Consider the following 19,456-nt stretch of genomic DNA (forward strand, 5'->3'; position numbering starts at 1 on the left):
TGGCAGTGAATGCTGGACCCTGAAACCAGCCCTTGAGAAGTCCCTGGACGGGTGCTACACCAGGATGCTGCGTGCAGTGCTTAACATCAGCAAGAGTGCGCATGTTACCAACATAATCCTGTATGAGGGAATACATTACATTACATTACATTACAGTCATTTAGCAGACGCTTTTATCCAAAGCGACTTACAATAAGTGTATTCAACATAGGTAGGGAACGAAAACTACTAATCACCAGAAGTCTTTAGTGCATTTTCTGCAAAAACAAGCAACCAAGAGTATACCTAGCGCTAAGGTAAAAGTGCAATATATCAGCTACCTATTTCCTTAAACAGATGAGACAAAATAGCTAAATCAAATGAGCATGAGCTAAAACAAATAAGTGTATCGACTAAACAAGATCCAATAAACAATCCAATAATCCAATAAACAATACAGCAATAGAAAACAAGCGTTCGTACAACTAGTTAACAACAAGTAGGTCAGGCAGAGAGGAAGGGTAGTGTTTCCTGAAGAGGTGGGTTTTCAGTCTGCGGCGAAATATGGGCAGTGACTCTGCTGTCCTAACATCAGTGGGAAGTTCATTCCACCACTGTGGGGCCAGAACAGAAAAGAGTCGTGACCGTGTGGATCGGCCAGAAGGACCCTTGAGTGACGAGGCAATCAGTCGCCCCGAGGTGGCAGACCGAATACACTCACCAAAAATACCAAGGGTGAGCGAGAAGATTGCTGTAAGGAGAATGAGACTAGCAGGACACTGCCAAAGGCACCGAGAGCTGCCAGCCAGCAAACTAGTGCTGTGGGAACCAACACACGGGCACCGGTCAAGAGGACGCCCCACACCAACATATGTGGACACACTCAAGAAGGATGCAGGAGCCCATAGCACCAATGAGCTGGCCAGATGTATGGAGAGTCGGGATGACTGGAAGCAACGATGGAGGGCTCGTCTGAGGACGACCTAGAGAGAGACAACCCTGTTAAGGGCATTTTTCTAACGCCAAGGTTTCCATACCAACAAATGGCAGCAAAGGAAATAACAGACTCTATGAAAGCTCTGTAGAACAAAATCATCAATGACTTATCCACCTGAAATTTGGCTAGATTCCTTAAACAATAGAGGCACTGCTGACCTTTCTTAAACACCATTTCAGTATTAAAATCAAATTTCAGGCGATTTTCAATAATGGAGCCGAGACATTTATAAGTGGTTACCAAATTCACTGTCTGGCCATTTATGACACTACTCTGAGGAGCTGGTGGCGATCGTCTAAAATCAATGCACATGTCTTTAGTCTTTGTGACATTAAGTTGAAATGCCTCTTCACACCAGGAAACAAAGTCATCTACAACTGGGCCATGACTAGCCTCACTATCACTCAGACGACTGACAATCAGTCTGTTGTCATGTTGACTCCTACAATCATTAGTATACAGGATATACAAGAGTGGGGAAAGTACACAACCTTTGGGTGAGCCGGTGGATGATGTTAGTTCTCAAGACAATTTCCCATTCACCCGTACCCTCTGGGTTCTGTTTGTGAGGAAATCAAGAACCCAACCAATAATACCTGAATCTAAGCCAAAGTCGTTAACACATTTTTTAACTAGTATGTGTGGCTGAATGGTGTTAAAGGCTGATGAGAAGTCAACAAAAATCAGCGTTTGTTGACTTCTCATCAGCCTTTAACAAGCAGCTAACTTCCAGGTGTGTAAATAGAAGGTTCAATAAGGTGATGGTAGCATCGGACACTCCTCTCTTAGCTCTGTATGCAAATTGCAGCTAAAAAAATAATTAAAATATAGGGCCTAGCTGTTCTGCACAGACAGTAAGCAGACGGTCACCTATTTTGTCTGGGCCTGGACCCTTCTTAGGTTTACACCTTTTAAAACACATGATCACACTATGTTCATCAAAGGAGAGATCATGAACCTTGCACTTCACCAACCCCTTCCTAAACTCAGAACGTTGCTCTTTGAAATCATGCACATCAAATCTGGGATAGAACTCATCAAATTCCTCTGCTAACTGCAGATCTGAATTATAGCCACTAAGCTGTATGTTAGTCCTACCCTCTTCTTTAAGTCCTACAATAGTTTTCATACTACTCCAGGCAGAGCCCACATTATTCATCCTGAGCAGATTTTCTATTTTGTCTTTATACCTCATTTTTCCAGCCCTAATTTCTCTTTCTCTATATTGCGCATCTCTATAAGGTTCCCCCCTCTTTAAATGCCTTTTCCTTTTTGTGCCCTTTAAGCGACTTAGATACCCATGGCCATACTTCTTAACAGTTTTACAGGGATCACCGTATTATCAGGGATCACCGTATTCTCACAATAGGATATCCAGCTACAAATAACATCAGTAAGTTCATCAATGTCCATTACATGACTCTTTAAACATATCCCAATCAGTGCAGTCCAGACAACCCTGTAGAGACAGACAGGCATCGCCATTCCTCCAGTCCTTTACCCGGATAGTCTGTACCTTTTCCCTTTTCAGCACTGTGCGATATACAGGGATGTCAGATCCACGAGCCTACAGTTGTCACAATCATGATATTTTTGTTGGAAGATTAATTGTCATACAAATAATTGCAATTAACGCTTTAGTTATGCTTTTGACATTGAACATTGGAACATACAGTATAAATTCAAAAAACAATCTTGGATTTTTAAGATTTCATAAGCAAAAATTGCACAAGGCAGATATAACAAATAACTAGAAAATGACTGACAATGACCAGCATCAAAATATATATATTTTTTTTACTGAGGACAAAATTGGCCATACTTAAAGGTAGGGTATTTGATAGATTTGGGTTAAAAGAAAACGTTTTTGTTTTGTTAAAAGGTTCAACCAATATATTGTGATAGTAATCATTGCTATAGAGTTTTTTCAGTAACAAGGGTCTCTCCAGCTCTTATAAATAAAATACATTTTCAGGATAAAATTTGTATCCTGCCTTGAAAATGCATTTTCTGTTTACTAAAGAGCTGGAGATACAGGGAGACCCATGTTACTGAACAAACATGCTATATAGCAATGAGTGCTACCAGAATATAGAGCAATTTAACACTTATTCTTATTTTAAAAAATCACTAAAATATCAAGCCTACCTTTAATAATTTTATACTTTCAAAAATGTTTAGAAATACTGGAAATCTACAAGCTCTTGTGGGCTTGTAGATCAGCTATTTCCTGTATTTTTGTAAATGTTTGAAAAAGTATTAACATTTTTCGACACTGAAACGATGATAGCTTTTTTTATGGTGATTATTCAAAAATAATTGTGATTATCTAACAATAACTGCAATCAGGGTGTAATAATTGTCTAAGGCGACTTGAACTTGTGTGCACAACTCAAGTGTCAACAAGTAGCTTCTTTACCTGGTGCACGGTTCAGAAGAGTTCATACAAACAGAAGAATCACCCAAATTTAGAACATGGGCAAGTTCTAAAGTTCTCCTTTAGGTACCAGTTATATAAACAGGCATGGACATACTGTATACATACAATAAACACCTTGAAATGTAACTTGACTTTGTTTCTGAACCTACACCCATCTGACTTAGCAGCCTCTATGGGCTGATTGTTTTAGTCTTGTTAGATAAGTACTTATAAAGTTATTATTTGTATTTGTTTTTACCTGAGAGAGTGTTGCACCAGGTCTTATTATGTAGTAATGTCAACGCATCAGCCTCCTCATCCTGTTCCTCTTTAATCTGTGGAGGTTGTGGTTCCTCCTGGACCAGACTGGGGCTCCTCTCCTCATGTTGTGGAGGTTGTGGTTCAGAGGAAACCTCTTTACACACAGACAGAAGGAGGACAGATGAGGTAGCATCAGCACTAGCCCTAGAGGGGCTGTGATATTACATACAGTACATTTCATGGATTCCATTCCATATACACAGCCATAGATCTCTCCCTTCTGTGTCGTTGAGTCATCGCGGAGGCATTAACAGGAGAGCTTGTTGGAGAGCTCCGTTTGTACTCACCCAATAATGAATTGCTACAAATTGAGATATTTACATTTTAAGGTTCTGGTATAAAGTGTGTATTTAGTAGAATATCTCCACTTTCCCACGAGTTTCACACGGACCACATCTCCAACAGTGAGCACATGCAGTGTATGGTATATGGGGCACACACCAGAGAAGTGGTTCTCACACATTTTCATGTCAATGACCCCCAAATTGATTTATATTGGTCCGCAGGCACCCATCTGAAAATATTATGTGCCATGGACCCCTAAGAGATGAATATGAAATTCTAAATGATTCCAAAAGATTTTCCAAACATTTGCAAAAATGCAGCTCTACAAAGCTCATGACGGGGACTGAAAAACTAAAGTATAAAACAGGGTTAATGTGGTTGAACTGATTGTGATGCTATATTAACTCATTTTATTGGGGACCCCCTGGAACCTCTTCAAGGACCCCAGGGGGTCCCAGGACCCCAGTTTGAGAACTGGGGTCTATTACAGTCTATAAGTGATCTAATGTATCACAACCATTCTATGGCTACATCAGCACCACAGTGTTGAACGTAATGTAAACATGTGTTTTTGAAGCGTGAACCAACCTGCTCTGTGTAGTTTGATGTTTGGCTGTAAAATCACATCCAGCAGTTTGTTTTGTTTCTCCAGCAGAGTTTCTAGTGTCTCTATCTCTCTCTGGAACAGGTTGCACATGAACTCTGCAGCCGCACTGAGGCGCTCCAACACAAACACTCTGACATTAAGCTTCACACGACCAACATCAACACCACGCTGTTTTTCCAAATCACACAATATCTCCTCTCCCACCGACGTCAGGTGTTCGTCTATCGACAGCCGTACAGACTCCATTTGACATATTTTACCTCCTTTAAGAGACATTTTTCACCAGGTCCCTACATTCATGATCCAAATTCCACCATTGCGTTGCAAATAAATAACAGCTTAAACCATAGACATGGCTTAAACAACAACACGCATTTACTTCCGGGTCAACTTGTTACAAGTATGAGCAGCAAAGGATAAGGCAGTGTTGCCTTTCGCCGCCTGGTGGAGGAGGCATGTAACTGAATAAAAGACGGACAGACAGTTCGGCTGACTGACTGACTGACTGACTGACTGACTGACCTTTAATACATTTTCTTTTTGAGACACACATACGGGACTTGGCCGAATCCGCCATTCCTTCACCGTGGGTTTATTTCGTCATTATAGCACAACGCAACATATGGTGAAGTATTGTAGTGCAGGTAATTGCAACAACCATTGATCTTGTAAACATTTTTTATGCCCCCTGCACCCCCAAAAGTAGCAAAAATTGCCAATCTACAAGCTTGTGAGATAGTATAAAGTATTAACCATTGGAACACAAATTTCCATTTTCTGAAAAGTTTGGGACATAAAAGATTTCCACCGACAGTGATGAGATATTATTAATACCTTTCATAATGTATTTTTTTTTACATTTCTGTCTCATTTTTTCAGTCAAGCTTCAGTGCATCTGTAGTTGGACTTTGTGTGGAATGTTTATAGCGGTATCTATTTCTATTGAACTGTTGTTATGGATACCATAGCCTCGATCTCCAGGCTTTTATTGTTTAGTTTAGCTAAAAAATAAAAGCCTGGCCCAACCATAGCCTGTACTGGGTATGAGGAAGTGTTTCATTTCCCAACCTACCAGAGTGCAGTGGGCGTCGCTCGTAATGTTGTGTTAACGGGGCGGAGGTTGACGGACAGATCGGTGAACCAATGGGATCAGGCGCAGTCTCTCGCCGGCTCTATACACCCGCCCCTCTATACACGAAATCAGGAGTGTTGGGGCAGACTAATAAATGACTGAATGTATGATTTCACTTTATTAAAATGTAATAGCTCCTGGACAAAGTGATCTAGACAGCCATACATACATTTATAAGTTTCTCTCATAGTAATATGATAATAATAATATTTTAATAATATTTTCCCCCCTCAAACTATTTCTATCTACTATCTAAGTATATCATTAGCCTTCAGGCCATAAATATTGTCCATGTTATATGATGTATATAAAATGGACTCACAAAATATTTTCATAATGTCCCCATGTCTACAAGTTAATGAACACCAATAATAACCTCACTCCGTCAAATGGAAGAAGCTTGCGACACACATTTTGTTTCACAGCTGAAACCAAATGCAAATGAGATTTCCGGAGGGAGGGGGGTTTACCAGGCTACACCAATAACCCCCCCCCCAAAAAAAAACAAAAAAAAAAACAACAACCAACAAACAAACAAAACAAAACAACAACTATTTTCATGAATTTCTAAAATCTAGGAATTTAATAAGAGAATTATAAAGTATTGAAAAATAGAAAAACTCAAGTAAAGTAATTTGATACAGTAGCCTACTTGAGTAAATCTACTTAGTTTCCACCACTGATTGCAGTTATAAGAACACATTGATCTATTTATGTATCAATGTGTCATTATAGATACATTGTCATGTTAGAACACATTGATCTATTTATGTATCAATGTGTCATTATAGACACATTATGTCATGTTAGAACACATTGATCTATTTATGTATCAATGTGTCATTATAGACACATTATGTCATGTTAGAACACATTGATATATTTATGTATCAATGTGTCATTATAGACACATTATGTCATGTTAGAACACATTGATCTATTTATGTATCAATGTGTCATTATAGACACATTATGTCATGTTAGAACACATTGGTGGTTTTATACTTACCCCTAGGGGTCCGGGACCCCTAGGGGATCCTCAGAGTTACTACAGGGGGGCCGCCACATCTTTGTGTGATAGGATATATTATTTTTACATTGATTGATTGAAATCGATTGATTGAAAATTGTATTGGGCAAAATAATGTAAAACAACACAGTTACATTTATAATACTTTTGTCTAAAAGGTCCGGCCAAAAAAGTCCTTGTGGACTTGTTTCCGTTGGGGTCCTTGAATTAATTTCATAGACATATATAGTAGCAACCAAACAGTTCAAAAATCATTAACATTAACCACTTGAACCCTAGCATCCCTATTCTGAAGAGAACTTTAGCCAAAAATAGCAGATCTACAAGCTCACAATCTGCTATTTTCGGCAGATGTTTGGTGTAGAAGGGGAAAAGAGCAGATCAAGTACAGAGTGAAAGTTTACAAATTATTGACCGTTTAAGTGGTTAAATGTTTGAAAATACATACAGCACTGTCATCAGTCCACTGATGACAGTGCTGTCAAACAAAGACATCTATGAAAAAGTTTAATATGAAACACAATTGTATAAAATATGTGATGGGGGTCCCTGCTTCATCTCTTTCTCAGCTAAGGGGTCCTTCACCTAAAACACGTTGAAGACCCCTGACTTACACCATCATTCACAAAAGGTTGTGGGTTCGAATCCGCCGTGGTGCATCCGGCTTTGTCGAGCGTCTACACGAACACAATTGGCGGGGAAGCTGGGGGCGGAGCCTGTCAGCAGGGAGTGTTGGGCGGGAGGAGTAGGACGAAGGCTCTACGTCCTCCTGGTGGGGGCTCCTCACTGACATGTGAGTCAGTAGGATACGACAGCAGTGACAACACAGACATGTGTGTGGAGAGGAATTAACTGGCATAACGACTAAATTGGGGAGAAAAAGGGGGTAAAAAATAATTGGCTACTCTAAATGTAAACAATAAATAAATAAGAATTCACAAAAGGAAGATTATATCATGTATGTATCAACAATCTATCTTTATCTACACATTAAGACATGTTGAATCACACTTTTATTCACCATAATTCACACAATGAAGATTTAAAATGTTAAAATAGGAAGTTAAATATTGTAAGCAGAACTCAGGCTTATGACTGATGGTAGATTGAACCACATGGTTTTACTGCCACCTTGTGGATAAACACGTTAACTACAGTCTGGGGCATTATGGTAGAGCAGTGGTTCTCAAAGTGATCCAGGGGTCCTTGGAAGGGGGTCCCTGGGGGTCCCCAGCTACATGTGTTAATATAGTAGCACAGGGGGTCCCTGGAGGTCCCCAGATAAATGTGTTAATATAGTAGCACAGGGGGTCCCTGGGGGTCCCCAGATAAATGTGTTAATATAGTAGCACAGGGGGTCCCTGGGGGTCCCCAGCTAAATGTGTTAATATAGACGCACAATCAGTTGAACCACTTTAACCATATGGCTGTTTTATACTGCGGCTATTTATCTTTAAAATGTTGAAAATAATACATTCATCATCACACAAGGAAATATCTGCATTAGCATGGTTCCTATCACCCCTCATCCAAACAGGATAGAGACTTCTCTGCCCTCAACAGAAAGGCCTACACAGTCCTGGGCGTGGGAGCGCACATCCTGAATTCTTCCGTGCTCCTGGGGGCATCGACCACGCAGCTCTTCAAAGCCGCGAAAGACAAGCCCACGCAGGAGCAGATGCAGGAGCTGCGAAGTCTGAGCGACGAGTCCCTACACCTCACTGCAGGGGCCCTGACCGCCATCGGCCGTTCCATGGCGTTCGTCACCACGGAGAGAGCAAGGAGGCTAGATCTCTCCCGCCTCTCCGAGGACCAACCCGCGAAACAAGAGGGTCTTTTCGGGAAGTAAAGTCGTAAAGACATCTCAGTCTCTCAGTGTAAAGACATCTCAGAGTATTTTGAGCTACAAGCTCACAACGCCTCGTTTTAAATGACTCCACATCCTGCATACAGTATGTGTAACTTGTAAACAGGTAAACAGGACATGGAGTGATTTACAACGAGTCCTTCCAAACTTGAATACAGAAGAAATCATGGTTTGCACAGAAAGTTTATTGACATAAAGTTGATCATAACAACATGAACAACTGTAGATTTTTATGAAACAAAGTCTTGACAGAGATAAAGAGGAGAACCCAGCTGTAATATTAAGGAGTTTATCATCGTTTAATACAATCAGATATACAATTACGTTTCATGAATGGGCTGTTAATGGAGGATGTTGACACTTAGATGCAGATAACTCTAATAGCCTCTTCTGTAAGTTGCCTTCAGTTGTACTATAATTAAGTCAAGTCAACCAACATGGTGAGAGCAGTCAGAGAGGGGAGTAAAACAAAGTATAAAGGTCTATAAAAATATGAATCAAGTATAAAGGTTTATATACAAATGCACAAGGCTGGTACTGTGATAGTTACTGTACATGTTCAAACATACAACAGGTCAAATATACAGTGTTCCCAGTTTGTTTGAAATATCACAAATCATGAATGTATGTATGTACATCAGGGGCACAAGGCTGGTACTGTGATATTTACATGATCAAACATGTTGGTAGGATCAACCTCTGAAATCTTCTGAATCTAGTAAGTTTCTTCAAATAATGACTGGAGAGACATTTATGTTGTTGCCCCACCCACTCAGGTACAGAAATGAGATGGGCTCTAGAGGAGGCGGGACTAGACTGCAGTAGGCGGGGTCTAGACTGCAGTAGGCGGGGTCTAGACTGGATCACAATCAATTTGGAAAAAGAAAACAGGCTTTCCAAAGAACAAGCACTGGACAAAGACTGAGACACTAGTGCTGCTAGAAGAGGAAGACAATACATCCAATAGTACTAACTGCTAGAAGATGAAGACAATAAATCCACTTGTACTGCTAGAAGATGAAGACAATACATCCAGTAGTACTAACTGCTAGAAGATGAAGACAATAAATCCACTTGTACTAACTGCTAGAAGATGAAGACAATGCAGGGATGACAGGCAAAAGGACAAGTTGAGACGACATCTGGTGGACAAGCAGGGAAGCACATGAGCCAGGACAGCAAAACTCGTGCTCTGTCACAGTATCACTTACTTCCTAAGAGGAAAAGAACAATGCTTCTGTTAATTACCACATTATGTGTAGCAATATTATTGACATTGGAGATACATTCCTAATGAATAATAAATCACACCGTTTGGTGAATCGCACGCAAGATTGTGCTTATGGCAAATACGCACCCCTTTATTCACTTTAATTTAGGCACTATTTACGAACAGCTTAGTGAATCAGGCCGAATGTTTGTCTTGGGTTACACATGTAGGAATTAGGAATACAGTGGAATGAAGGTTTGGAGCTCTTGGAAAGAGAACGATTGATGAGAATGATACATAATAACATTGATTTAATTACTCACAGATCATAGGAGATCATCAAGGAGAAGCTTCTCATGTTCCTCTAGACCTGTGCAGAAAATGTCTTTGGCTTTGCTGGAGTTCAGGAGTGTATAGAGTTCCCTCATCTTCTCCTGAGTGGTGGCCTTAGACCTCACATTACTGTAGCCCTCTTTGGTGATGACATCCTCCTCAACGAGTAGATCCAGGATGGGATCCACCATGGTCACATTGTCAATCAGGAAACGCCGGCGTCGGTCGACAAAGTGTTTCTCTGAAGCCAAGAGAAATGAACATTGAGTTGTTGGTGAAAATATGTGAGTGAATGTTAATATTGTTAATATGTGATGTTTAAACATGCTATCTTTCAAAATGGAAAGCCTTTACATACCTTTCTGAAATATTAGGACATCTGTGTCCTGTCTCAGTTTTGGGAATTTGATATACGGTAGGCAATATAGGAGCCAATTAATTATTGGTTTCTACAAGTTTCATGATCATTGGAAAAGGCAACAATTCTTCCAGTGTTCAAATATATTGTTGCTGTCGGGCAGAAACCTCTTATCTCCATATTTTAACTTGTGTTTTTTCCGCCCCGTAATTTAGTGCCCTACTTGATCACACTACACTGTAGTGACTACAGCATCACACAAAAGCATCAAAAGTAGCAGATCTACAAGCTCTAAACTCACCTGGTACGGATGCAGCTGCTCCTGTAGATTGAACTGCAAGAAATAAAACAGTGTTCAAATTATGAACAGAAACTATCCTTAATAATTACCATAATTCAATGAAAGTGCATATAACTGCCTTTACCTTCCAGGTCAATGTCTTGCTGCCAGACTGGTCCAGACTCAGAGTCAGGTCCCAGTAATTTCAATGAGAATTGTTCTGCATTGACATCCATAAACACCTGGAATGTTGCATGGTAATTTGGTCCATTGTCTTCTTCATAAGGTGCAGCCTGGAAACAGAGGAAACTGTATTACTGTTGTATTGTGTTAGTAGTTCTAAGTAGTGATTATAGTTATTATAGTATAGTAGTAGTACAACTATTAGTCGTTGTAATTGTAGAGGTAGTAATAATATTGGTGGTAGTAGTAGTAGTTCTTGCGGTAGTAGTGGATAACTTTTCTAATAAGTTTCCTTGACTCACACTGCTTTACCATACAATAAACAGAGGTTGTAGGAGGTTTAATGTATACCTTAGGTTGTACTTTACATTGCAGCACTGACAGGCTGTAGCTTTGGTCTGGGATGAGAACACAGTTGGAGGCGACCTCGATGCGTTGCTTGTTTTTATGAATTATTTCCACCTACAATGATACCAACACAATTTGACCAGCTGGTTCATTCATAATGGCTGGTATGTATGCAGATCTTTCAGGCTACACAGGCTACTTCACCAGTCTTTGTTGCCATCAATACCAGAATATTTTGACATTTCTCCTTCATAAATTTGGCACGTGACTACAATGATAATGTTTACCAATTTGGTTGAGGTTGAGATCGGTAGGAGTAGCAGCAAAAACTGTGTTATGCAAAGAAAAAGCAACATGGCGGAAAACTTGTCAGGTGGAAATTGGCGTGGCTTAATTGGGGAGTTCCGTAATGATCCAAGATATCCAAAGGAAAACCATTTTTATTGTATGACCTAAAGTTTAAGAGTTACAGGCCAAAACATGAATAGTCCTGTTATAGCGCCACCATGAGGCTGATTTGAAAAATGTAGGGTAATCGGACGCTGCATTCATGATTTGAGGCATTTTATTCAAAACGGACCACTCCTGCAAACTTTGGAAGCCAATCTTAGCCAATCAGGATGGAATATGAAAAATCAGACAGATCTGTCTAGATCACATGACTATTGAGATAATGTGTACCGATTTGCGTGATGTTTGGACAAAATATGTAGGAGTAATTGCCAAATATGTGTTTTGCAAAAATCGGCCTGCTAACAGGCCGAACATTTGGGCAACTGGTTCTGCTCTGGCATGCAGGGAGATGTGTGTGCATAGTTTCATGTCGATCGGGCCAGCAGTGCCGGAGATTAGCTGTACACACACGGACGGACAGGGGCGAATACATAGGCTCGGCCATGCCTTCGGCCTGGTAGAGACAATTACTATAACGTGTGGAGTAATACTGTTAGTTACGTTTTCCCAAACGTTATGTGTTACAATTTTCAGGAGCCTTGGTGGAGTTGCGGGTGGAGATGTAATGCATGTAGTGTGACGTGTTTGTTGTCATTATTTACATTTTGTCGGGACTTTGCTGTGTTGCAGCGATGGGCTAAAAGGGACTTGTCCTTGTCTAGAGTCTGGACTAGATTGGTTGCAAATCATTTATTGTATTTATTTCTTACCTGGGTGTGATGTTGAATAGGCTACAGAGTCAAATCCTTAGTGTTAAGTAATGTGTGTACAAATGTAACCAAATGGACCCGTTCCAACAGGATGTTGCAGTGTGTACAGAAAGTAGAAGTAGTAACTAGTTATTTTTTGGCAGGAAGTACATATTATTACTTTTGAACAGAATAACAAGTAATATATGACTTTGTTTTGTAAAGTTACCAACACTGCTGAGATGCGAGCTACTTAACAGATACTTTACCTCTCTGCAAACCACATTTCTTGGAAGCAGTAGTACACTCAGTATCCTCTGTATCCGTGACCCTCGATGGAACAGCAGAACCTGAGCACGTTTTGGTTTTGGTTTAAAGTATCTCCGAATCTTCTCCAGGAGCCCAAAGAGAGACATATGGTTCACATTTACAACCACATGAGTCTGGGTCACTCTCTGTGGTTCTAAGAGTTCCAGCCCCTCATCTGTGATGTGGGCCACGGACAGATCATCACCTGTGACAAGTTTTTTTAAAAATATTACAGATTCCATTGTATGTAAACAAAACACAACAGATTATATCTTTAACACAATGTCTAAACCAATTCTCAGTTCAACCGGATCCATGACTCTTTCAGAGCCTTTGATCAAATACAACCTCCCACAATTGAGTTCTATATATTATTCTCTGTACAAGAAACTTGAACATGATTGGGTTTTATTTTATTCATGGTGGAGGAAACCATGGTGGAGGAAACCATCCAAGACTCTATCCTGCTCATAGGCAGCAGTTATGGAAACCATCCAAGACTCTATCTATCCTGCTCATAGGCAGCAGGTAGGGGTTCAGCGTCTTGCTCAAGTATAATTGACACTAATTCAGGAGGAGCCGGGGATCAAACAGGGAACGTTTTGATACCAAGTTGCTCGACCTCCTGGCCATAGCTGAGTGGTCAGTGAGCCCACCTGGACAGCCAGAGACCCTGATTGTCACAGGTTCGATTCCAGGCCAGGCCAGCAATATGTTGATGTGTGTCCCTGAGCAAGACTCTTAAACCCTAATTGCTCCCCGAGCGAATGGCTGCTCATTGCTCCTAGTAGTTATGGGATGGGTAAATGACATCACTGCTCCTATTAGTTATGGGATGGGTAAATGACATCACTGCTCCTAGTAGTTATGGGATGGGTAAATGACATCACTGCTCCTAGTAGTTATGGGATGGGTAAATGACATCACTGCTCCTAGTAGTTATGGGATGGGTAAATGACATCACTGCTCCTAGTAGTTATGGGATGGGTAAATGACATCACTGCTCCTAGTAGTTATGGGATGGGTAAATGACATTACTGCTCCTAGTAGTTATGGGATGGGTAAATGACATCACTGCTCCTAGTAGTTATGGGATGGGTAAATGACATCACTGCTCCTAGTAGTTATGGGATGGGTAAATGACATCACTGTTCCTAGTAGTTATGGGATGGGTAAATGACATCACTGCTCTTAGTAGTTATAGGATGGGTAAATGACATCACTGCTCTTAGTAGTTATAGGATGGGTAAATGACATCACTGCTCTTAGTAGTTATAGGATGGGTAAATGACATCACTGCTCTTAGTAGTTATGTAGGATGGGTAAATGACATCACTGCTCCTAGTAGTTATGGGATGGGTCAATTACATCACTGCTCCTAGTAGTTATGGGATGGGTCAATTAGATCACTGCTCTTAGTAGTTATAGGATGGGTAAATTACATCACTGCTCCTAGTAGTTATAGGATGGGTAAATGACATCACTGTTCCTAGTAGTTATAGGCATAGGCAAATAAAGGTAGATGCCTCCTCCGGCTCTGAGGCGTCTGTATCTCGGGCGCCATATTGGAGGGGGCAAGCTTCCGTGTGCGTCACAGAAGGGGACGTTCGGTAGGTGAATCAGAGGCATGCGGGGGCGGATAGATTCTGACAAGTCCCGGAAAAGACACGCTGTGATTGGCCAGTAGTCAACGCTCTGTGATTGGCCAGTAGTCACTTTGAGTGGCAGCGTGCCTCCTCTAATATGGCGGCCGCGATACAGGTTGCTCCAACGAACTGCAGCGGCCAACGAGGTATCTAGGTTTTTATATCTATGGTTATACGATGGTAAATAATTACATCACTGCTCCTAGTAGTAATAGGATGGGTAAATTACATCACTGCTCCTAGTAGTTATAGGATGAGTAAATGCAGAGGACAAATTTCACATGTACAAATATACCGTGACAAAAAAACTATTCTGTTCCATCTCTATTCTATTCTATTTTACTGTGGGCCACAATGTGAAGAGCAGCTCCTCACCAGGTGTGACCTCACAGTGTGGCAGGTGTAGCTGGCAAACAGACTTCTGAGGACACTGGAGGTCAAACAGAGGACCTGCAGGAGTCCTTCCTGTTGACTGGAGACATCTTTCCTCCCACTGAACAGTCCTGTAGAGGACTTCTCCTTCCCCTGTCGTTACAAACGCCAACCCTGTCACCCTGCAGTGGAACAACCCCGCCCCGGTGAACTTTAACCTGTGACACAAAACAAAAGGTTGTATTCAGATAATCTATCGATAAATACTCATAATCTGTGTGTGTGTGTGTGTGTGTGTGTGTGTGTGTGTGTGTGTGTGTGTGTGTGTGTGTGTGTGTGTGTGTGTGTGTGTGTGTGTGTGTGTGTGTGTGTGTGTGTGTGTGTGTGTGTGTGTGTGACCTCCTCATGCCAAACAACTTTCGCGGTCTGACTTTTGACCTCCGAGCTTTAGCTCAATGAGAAGAGAGGCACCCTTTGAGTCCAAAGGTCGCTGGTTCGATCCCTGTCCCCGACAATGTGTTGAAGTGATCATGATTTGGCATTCTTAGGTTTACACGTAGTGTTCCTTGAGGTTAGGTTTAAGCGTTGTTTTACTGAGGTTAGGGTTAGTGAGGGGGGGGGGCATTGCACAAAACATGACCTTGTTAATTAATGCATATGCAATTTTTTAAGATAACATGAAATGCCTTTTTGAGGAGTTCTTTTCAATGTATACCCTATTTCCTTGTGAAAATAGCCGATCTACAAGCTCACAACTTTTTGGATAGCAACGCTTTGTGAGCTTGTAGATCGGCTACTTTAACTAGTTTCAGTCCCGAGGAGACATACAATTTCTCTATTGGTAAATTAGTGCAGGAACCAAAAGCCCAAAAGTTGACTATACCCCTCCCCGGGGTAGAACAAAACGGGACATAGTTTTTTCATATCTTTAGGATGTCCCCTTCGTGAAATGGATTGTCCCAAGTTTTACTTTTACTGCAAAAGTCATGAAATTGATCCATGAAGTGACTCACCACATAGGCAAAAAAGCGCCTACCCTGAAAGTGGGAGCTCCAAGTAAATCCTCTGTCATTTTCTACCTGCTGGTTGTTTTTAGATCATACTTGCACAGATGGTCTACAGGTAGTGTCCCTACATCCCAAAACAATCAGAATGCCAATATGTGGTTCTATTGTGAATCAGCAGCCTTTTATATAAGGCCTTAAATAGGCGGAAATAGCAAAAGGTTGACTTTTCTGGGCAATATATACTTTGGTCCAACTCTTTGTCAGGGGTAGAACTAGATGTGACATTGTTTTTTCATGTCTTTAAGATGTCCTCTTCCTGAAATGTATGGTCAGAAGTTTTACCTTTACTGCAAAAGTCATGAAATTCATCCATTTAGTGACTCACCACTGCAAAAAAAAAACGCCTACCCTGAAATAGGGCGTTCCAAACCAATCCTTTCTCATTCTACCTGCTGGTTGTTTTCACATCATACTTGCACAGATGGTCTACAGCCTTTTATATAAGGCTTTATTATGGGTGGAAATAGCAAAAAGTGGACTTTTCTGAGGAATATTCACATGTAATACTGGTCCTACTCTTCTATCAGGTGTAAAACAAAATGAAAAGATTTTTCCATATCTTTAAGATGTCCTCTTCATGAAATGGATTGTCCCAAGTTTTACTTTTACTGCAAAAGTCATGAAATTCATCCATGAAGTGACTCACCACTGCAAAAACACATCTACCCTGAAATAGGGAGTTCATTTTCTACACGCTGGTTGTTTTCACATTGTACTTATACACAGATGGTCTACAGGTAGTGTCCAGCAGCCCTTTATATAATATAAGGCCTTATTCAAGAAATATTCACTTGTGATTTTGGTCAGAGGTAGAACAAAACCTGACCTTGTTTTTTCATAACTTTGACTTGTCATCTAACTATCAACCATCAAACTATTTACATTGACTGCGAAGGTCATGACATTCTTCAAAGTTTCTGCACCAAGAAAGTGCAGAACTGCCCCCACCTTGCATGAAAAAGAGATCATATTTGCCCAGATTGTCTACAGGTAAGACCCCTACACCCCAAAGCCACCAAACAAATATGTTAAAATTGGCTTGTATTGTGAATCTGCAGGGTTTTATAGGCTCTTAGGCCTGATTAAAGGCATTAAAAACATCTGAGTTACTTCTAATCCTGATCTATTAATACTGTAAAATGCCTACAAATATAACAAAATGACTGCTTCAGGGAATACAATTTGATACCATGTTTTACCCTGCCACTTCATATTCATATGGAATCTATGATTCTCAGGTAGGCCTAATATCTCTACACCTCAAAGCCTCAGGAATTACAAAATATATTTCTATAAGCCCATACAACCTAAATGCAGTATGGCATAAGTACATGCTGTAGAATACACTGTTTGTGTGCCATTCTTAATGAATAATCATCAATCAGCAGCTTATGGAAAACGGTTTGGCCCCCGTCAGTCAGTCAGTCCCCCCCCCCCCCCCCCCACAATGCTAAAAAAAAGTAAATAAATAAATGAAATTGAGAATAAGCTGCTGATTGATGATTATTCATTAAGAATGGCACAGAGTAGTGCATTCTACTGAGCCCATACTGCATTTTAAGTCTGGCTACCATGGAAGGCTTATAGAACTATATTTTGTCATTCCATCTGTTTTGAGGCATCAGGATATTTGGCCTGCCTGAGAAACATCCTTAGATTCCACATGAATATGAAGTGGGTAAAAACATGGTATCAGAATACATGTCCTGTTATTAAGCAGTAATTTTGTTTGCAGGCATTTTACAGTAATAGATCAGGATTAGAAGTAACTCTGAAAAAAAAACTTCATAATATAATATTTAACAAGGCCTAGGAGCCTAAAACCCTGCTGATTCACAATACAGAATATTTTGACATATCTTTCTGGTTGTTTTGGGTGCTGGGGTCAAGGGCGCCGATACTGCGGGTGGTTCGGGGCTAAAGCACCCAGGGGAAATGAAGAGAACCCATGACAAACTAATACAAAAAAAGACATCTTCACTTCATGGAGTACATTTTTGGTACCAAATTAACCAAATTAACCGCATTAAAGTAACAAAACCCCCCTAAAAAGGTAACAAACCTGGGAAATAACCGCAAATGTTCGCGCGCTATGCTCGCACGCGGACCGGCCGCGCATGCACGCTCGCGCGTTAAACACCCAGGAGCCCGGACACGTATCGGCGCCCCTGGTTGGGGTCCTACCCGTAGACAATCTGTGCAAATATGATGTAAATCTAACCAGTAGGTGGTCAATGAAGCATGATTAACTTAGGTAGGTAGGGACTTTTCTGCATTGTTTTTTTCTTTTTGCAAATGTTCATGGATACATTTCATGAATTTTGACATCTAAGAAAAACTTCTGACCATCCATTTCATGAAGATGACAAGTCAAAGTTATGGAAAAACAAGGTGAAGTTTTTTTCTACCCCTGATAGAAGAGTAGGAACAGTATTCCATGTGAATATTTCTAAGAAAAGTCCACTTTTTTTGCTATTTCCGCCTATAATAAGGCCTTGTATAAAAGGCTGCTGATTCAAAATAGAACCAAAAATTGGCATTCTGATTGCTTTAGGATGTAGGGAGTAGGGACCCTACCTGTAGACCATCTGTGCAAGTATGATGTAAAACAAAAAACATCAGGTAGAAAATGAGAAAGGATTGACTTCGAACTCCCTTTTTCAGGGTAGGCGTGTTTTGGCAGTGGTGAGTCACTTTGTGGATGAATTTCATGACTTTTGCAGTAAAAGTAAAACTTCTGACCATCCATTTCAGGAAGAGGACATCTTAAAGACATGAAAAAACAATGTCACATCTAGTTCTACCCCTGATAAAGAGCTGGACAAAAGTTACAAGTACATATTGCTCAGAAAAGTCAACTTTTTGCTATTTCCGCCTATCTAAGACCTTATATAAAAGGCTGCTGATTCACAATAGAACCACAAATTGGCATTCTGATTGTTTTGGGATGTAGGGACACTACCTGTAGACCATCTGTGCAAGTATGATCTAAAAACAACCAGCAGGTAGAAAATGACAGAGGATTTACTTGGAGCTCCCACTTTCAGGGTAGGCGCTTTTTTGCCTATGTGGTGAGTCACTTCATGGATCAATTTCATGACTTTTGCAGTAAAAGTAAAACTTGGGACAATCCATTTCACGAAGGGGACATCCTAAAGATATGAAAAAACTATGTCCCGTTTTGTTCTACTCCGGGGAGGGGTATCTCAAAAACTAAGGCTCTTTTTGAGGGTTTGTTCCTGCACTAAATGGTTTCTGAACCTGATCTTAGTTTTAGTGAAACAGGGGTTTGGTTCATGACAGAAGGCAATAGTCTATGATCTTCAACAGACACCATCAGGCTGGACGAAGCTATCGCTCAATTGGCAGTGTGGCAGCCTGTGAGTCCTAAGGTCAAGGGTTCAATTCCTGTCTATGGCCATGGGTTGAAGTGTCCATGAGTGAGGTTCTTAACCCTGGATTGCTCCCCTGCATGCTAGCCACAAGCACTCTGCTCAGCTGTTGGGAATGTTAGTTGCATGGGCTGCTTTGTCTCAAGTTCAATCTATTCTGTTTGTATGTCTTATTATGC

The sequence above is a fragment of the Gymnoscopelus braueri genome (genome assembly GCF_963280865.1).
Source record: "Gymnoscopelus braueri genome assembly, chromosome: 11".
Classification (NCBI taxonomy): Eukaryota; Metazoa; Chordata; class Actinopteri; order Myctophiformes; family Myctophidae; genus Gymnoscopelus; species Gymnoscopelus braueri.